The following is a 6,140-nucleotide window of genomic DNA, read 5'->3' on the forward strand; positions in this document are numbered from 1 at the left end:
TTTGACATTCCCCCTACTAGCACAGCTATGACTTGTCACTAGCAGCCTGGTGAGCTGGAAGGTCCCTTCCAGCCTTACTTCTCTATGCTTCTAAAGGCACTTGTACACATGACAATGTAACCATGTACATCACGAAAATTTCCCTTTGTGTAGCTTAATGGCATCACACTTTACACATACGTGAGTTTTGGGGGTTTTAAATAATTTTGCATCATCACAAACTAAACCACATCCCAATGTAGGTTGTTTGCAATGCTGCAACTTGAAATGTTGCAGCCATTATTCTGTCAGCCCCACCATGCTGGAGAGGCAGGCAGGCTCTACTGAAAAAAAGGATTGGGCCCCGCACTGCTTCTGCCTTCAGCAGGCCACGAGGACTCCTGTCTCTTTGTATCTTCCAGAGATCGTGGGCTTTAAGGCCCACCTATTTAATTAATAACCCCCACTGTGTGGGGCCAAAGTTTGAAAGACACAACTGTTCATTTATTTATTTGGTGGGACAACTAAGGAAGAAAAGGGTAGGAGTGACATGGGGTCAAAGGTTCAACATGTGAAAAGAAGTTCTCTGGAGGGGGACATCAAGCTGAGCCCCCTGGGCCACACCCACCGGTCCTCAAAGGCATCCAAGGAGCCGGTGAATGCCACCCACTGCTGCTCTGCCCAGAAATGTGAACAGACAAGTGAGAGGAAAGAGGCCCCACAGTCTTTGGGCACCTTCCCAGGTAGAGCCTTGTTCCTGGTCAAGTACAGGGCCCACTTGGCCAGGGCCAGGTTGACCAGGAGGTCCCGGGACTTTGTGGGGCCATGGATGGGGTGACCAAAAACAAAAAGGTGGGGAGTGGAATTCAACCAGAACCTCAGCAGGAGGTTCTGGAGGTGGAGGTAGAAGGGCTGCAGCCTGGCACACTCAAGGGTTATGTGCACCAGGGTCTCCCGCTGCTGCAGAAGGGGCAGAAGACCACCAGGAGTCCTGAGGCCATCTGGGAATGGGCTGGCTTGCCCCTGGGGCAGTGTAGGGAAATGAAAGGAGGGCAGCTGGGTGAGCTGGCAGCTGAAGAAGGCAGCGGGGATGGTGCATAGGGTGCTGGAAGCCCAGCTAGGTTGTAGGGCAGGACTAGGAGTTGTCAGCTGAGAGTTTCAAGGCTATCTTGCTTCTATCAGCTGCCATGAATCTGACCCCCTTTTCTTTCTCTCTCTCTCTCTCACACACACACACACACACACACACATCTCCAGGGATGAGAAAAGAAAAGGAGGTGAATTATCCTCCATTTAGCAAATCTCAGTTTGGGGGGCATTGGGGGCTTTTCTGAGCCTGGCTCACTGTAACAAATCCACAGTTCTACCTGCTTTGGCCAGGCTGGGCATTCCTGGTGCTTGCCAAGGCCACCAGCTGAGAAGGGAAACTTGAGCAGAAGTAGCCCCCTACCCTGTCCCTGATCAGAGCAGGTGGCACTTAGCAGAATGAGAGGGGCAAACGGGCTCAGAAAGGGTGGGGAGAGTTTGGATTGGTAGTCACTGGGTGCATATATGCATATGTGGTTTAGATAAGCTCTCATTAAAACCTCTTGGCTGAGCTGCTCAAAGTCTCCAGTTAGGCAAAGGCTGGTCAGTACTGAAGAAAGGGAGAGAGAAGAAGGGGCATGGAGCACATTGAACAAATGAGAATTTTTATGGGAGCTGGGGATTGCAGGGCCATGGGAAGTCTGGCAGGCAAAATGTGAGGTGCTGCAGTCACCATTCGGCTCGTGCTGAGGGCCCCGCAGGGATGAATGTGGTGGTGGGGGAAGAGAAAGAAAGAGGGATCAGCCTTGCCATACAGCACCCAAGCAGCAGAGAGCTGATTGGGGGGGGGGGGCAGTGTTCATATAGAATACAGGGATGTAGGAAGGACCATTGATTACATCCTGGGGTAATAGAAGACTTCAACATCTGTGGGGACTGGCCACATGTTAATGGACCCTGGATTGTATGGATCACAGGTAATCCTGCCCTAGGGTGGAGTAACTTTGAGCTGCATAAAAAAAGTGCTTTAAGCCATTTAAAAGGTATTGTAGTGAGGACAATCCAGGGATTAAGAGCTCCAGGAGCTGCCTAAATATTACATGCAACAAGGCCCTCAGAGTCAGTTTATAAGGATGAAATACAGATAATAATCCAACCTTGAGACCCAACAGCACAAGGCTGTTAGTAATATCTTGCACCTCTCAAATGCTTTCCTTGCCCAAACTTAAGGTACTCTGTAAACATTAATGAAGTAAGTTTCATAGTACCCTTAAAACTAAAGTGACTGTAATCTCTGAAGAAATGCACTGGCTTTCCTGCCTGCATTGCAACACAAGCTACACATTTGAGTAGCCTAATGCCTCATCACTATGCTCAGAAATAGCCTCAATTCCTGCCTTAGCAACCAGTGTATCTGAGTCCTAAGTGTATTCAAGGACATGCACTGGTTCCAATTGAGCTAATCAAAGTTTACACCTGTTCAAGTTCACTCACTGCAAATTTACCTTGCTTTCAGTTACCCTGAGGGGTCAACACCCATACAGCTAAACCAATTGCTGGCCACAGACAAACTAGTTCAAATGGAAAACAGATTCTTAAGACTATTTAAGTCAACATGCTGCAGCATTTAGAGGAAAGTTAATGCAGCATAACGAAGATTTCAATGCTCCCTTTATGCACTGCAGCTGATTTAAGAGAGGGAAGCATCTTGCTTTGGTTTGTTCAGAACTCCCTCTCTTCTAATTTTACCTGGTCATCTGAATAAATGTAAGCAACGTACTAATCAGCAAATAAGTCTCTAGTCACTTTTCACCCAGAGTGGTATATTAGAACTAACTTTTCTCTAGCACAAATAACCACAAACACAGCAAGGAAGCAAACAGTTGGGCTCAGGAAAGCTGGAATTGTGCCAGGAATAGCAGTCTGGATTGCTGACACTCACCAACAGGCAGAAGGTAGGTTAGATTTACAGCAACAGATCACTCTGCCCAAAGCACAGTGGGAGTAGAGTATGTGTATAGATGGAGCTAGTATAGAGAACAGATGCTATTTTTTGGGCAGGAGAGGAGGTAATAAAAATAATAAAATCTTTTTTGCTGGGGCCCTTAGTAGTTAAGAGATCCCGCTGGCCTATGTGGTAGGGAAATCAAAAAAGCTGGCTGAAGAATCTATGTAATGGCAAACTCTCTTTAACCTCTAGAATTAAGAAGATCTGGGCTTTTAAACATTTACAGATACCAGTGTCTCATGTTCACTCTATTAAAGAACAGCCCATGTTAATCTATTGCTAAAGGAAACTGTTCTGCAGGCGTTACAGCAGCACTATTGGGAGACACTGAAGATCCTTCAAAAGCCCAGTTTGAGGCACTTATGACATGTCCTCACCTGTAAACAATTTTCTCTTTCATTCTGCAGGTGTTGTTGGAGTTGCAATACCTGCTCCTGCAATTTCGACCTCTGGGAAAAATCTTCCTTGTATCTAAAGCATACAGGGATAAAGAGAAAACTATCATTGTTTTACATTCATAGGTTATCAGTCTAAGTCATAGTTAAGAAACTAAAACTATTAGCACATGGATTGGGGATGGTGTGTCAACCGGAGACCAAAAGGAGGAGAAAAGGCCAGGCTCATCCCTCTCCCTCCTCTGTCCAGATGTTACTGAGCGCTGGCTTGGTTTTGCACAGCCTACTATTTGTAATGATCCATTGCTGGAAAGCAAAATCATTAGGTTTGTGCTTTAATCATGCTGCTGCCAGACCCTACATGTACTGAAGCAAATGTATGTGTGGCAGGGGCTGCTAACAACTTTTCTGTCCGCCTGCTTGTACGGACTGAATATGAAGCAGGGAAAGGGCTGGGAAGCTAAGCAGACAAACCACATGGCCAGTCAGGCTGGAAAGAAAAAGTCCCAGTCAGCCTGTGACTTTAAAAGGAATAACAGGTGGCCCTGGAGTGTGTGTTACTGAAGGGTACTTAGGCATTTCTGGGTTGTTGGTCTTTGAGCAGTGTGTCCCTTTGTAGAATCAAGGCTTACTAATGGGTTTCAGTGACTGTCATAGACTCCCCCTTGGGGGTGGGGGGTGTATTTTTCTTGGTTAGAAGCTGAGGAACAAGAGTGGGTAGGGTAGATTTCCCTCCTCTCCTACCCCTTCCCCAAAAAAATCAAGAACAAAAATTAGGGGAAATTTGTTTGTTCTTATTTTAATATTTTATTCTGTTTCTGTACTACTTTTTTCTTCTACTGTAAGCTGCCCTGAGCCCCTTTTGGGGAAGAGTAACATAAACATTTAATAAATAAATAAAGTACACTATGCTGTGTTTCCTGGGGCTAGGGTTTGTTCCACAGTACAGCTATTCTCCTGGCTGTATTTAAATCCATGGGAATCTTGGTTGCTACTAATTTCACTGGGATAATAATTACACTGTAATGAGTGTGTCCAGATATGCCTAGACATACTGGAAATGAATCTTGAATCTCTTTTTCTTTTTTAGTTGTATAACTGGGTTGTGGATAATGGACTAGGACACTTGGATTTTTTTTTACCAAAAAAAAATGTAGGTTAAATATGGAGAAGTATAACATGAATGTTAGAGAAAACTACTTCCCTAAAAAAGGATAGCTACTTGCATGTTGGCTCCAGCATCCTGAATACATAAAGAGAGAGCAACCAATAGACACAAGCAAACTATAGCTTTAGGGATCCCTTTGTTTTATGATAAGCACATTAAAAATGTTTGCGTTGGCAGATAGGATCATTGGGGCACTTTGACATTACAAACTTCCTCTCTTTGTTTAATTTGAAATATTTTCCTGATTCTTGTTTTCATTTTCTCTCCAATATTAGCAAGTGGGATTTTTTTCTCAGACGCTGCTGCACACTGAGTTTCTTCTATTTTTTTCCCATTTCCTAGCCAGACAATAATTAATGAGACATGCTTGGGGATGGAAGCACATCTTAGAAACTGGTTTGGGCTGACTCATATCTACATACTAGTCTATTTACAGCACTAGCATAACTAAGACTTGAGCCCCAGGTGCCCAGTAAATTAAGTGCTAGAATGGAGGCAGGGAGGCTCAACAAGTGGGAGCAAGAGTCCTCTCATCAGCCTCTGCCTCCCTCCCCAAGGTAAATGCTGCTGCTGCCGCGAGAGGAAGCATCACTGCTAAGGACCAGGTTAACCCTTTCCTGGCCCTGCAGCCACTGCCAAATTAATTGCTTTTTATCATCACTTGCCATACAGATCTGCCTCCCTGCCTGTGTTCTGGTGCCCCTGTTGCCCAGGGTCCAAATTCAACCACTTATGCTTCTGCTGCCCAGTTTCTCAGGGTGTGTGTAGACAAAATGATATTTCCCATTTATGTAGACGCAACTACATTTGTGTTTGCACAACTTGGGATTTCCCCCTGCCCTAAAGTCCATTTAGCACCTTAAACTAACACTACTCGGAGATGTGTTAATTTGCGGTGCTCTCCAGTTATGCTGCTCCAACTGGATTTGTGTGTGCAAACAGCCAGAGACTCCAAAGACTTCTAATTAATCCACTTCACCATGAGGGGAAACTGTGTTCTGGCCTTTAGCAAGTAGGTGCCGCCATGTGTTGTTCTTTACCCTCCTTCACTCCTCCCACCTCCCTCACAGCATGCAGTTCAGGTTGGGATGGGTCTGCTCAGACCAATTATTATTTTAAAATGGGGGAGGCCAATAATCTCTTAATTTTCTACCCCCTCTTAATTCTTCGTGCCCCCCACACCCTGCCATCTACAGCGTATGGAGTCATGAGAATTAACTAGTTAATTAACTAGTTAAAAGTTAAAGAAATGGCTAACTTTTAACTGTAACTAGTTACATTTTTCAGGTGTCAACGTTTAACTTTAACTAGTTAAAAAAAAGGTTAACTTTAATTTTTTTTAAATTATAAGTTTAAAGTTTAAAAAAAATTAAATCCCGCTTTCCCAAAGTTTTTCCTGACACAGCCACTCTCTAGGACTTACATGGAATGCTATTTCTTTATTGAAACTCTAGGACTTCTTGTTTGAGAGAGAGTAGTGTGCCTTCCTATGAGGTATGGTCTCTCAGAGTTCCTTCATTCATGCTACAGGGGTGTAGGTTGTAGCTGTGTTGGTCTAAGGACA

At 44.6% G+C, this 6,140-nt stretch overlaps 1 long non-coding RNA gene across 1 annotated transcript in view; it reads right to left on the reverse strand.

The window, feature by feature from the left end:
* LOC109296311 overlaps positions 1-6,140 on the reverse strand; it is a 79,702-nt gene that overhangs the window by 20,002 nt on the left and 53,560 nt on the right. Inside the window, exon 3 of the long non-coding RNA XR_002096952.1 lies at positions 3,391-3,484. This is a non-coding gene — a long non-coding RNA (uncharacterized LOC109296311). The remainder of the gene's footprint in view (positions 1-3,390; positions 3,485-6,140) is intronic.

This window comes from Gavialis gangeticus, unplaced genomic scaffold (assembly GCF_001723915.1).
Source record: "Gavialis gangeticus isolate Ggan-Ray unplaced genomic scaffold, GavGan_comp1, whole genome shotgun sequence".
NCBI lineage: Eukaryota > Metazoa > Chordata > Crocodylia > Gavialidae > Gavialis > Gavialis gangeticus.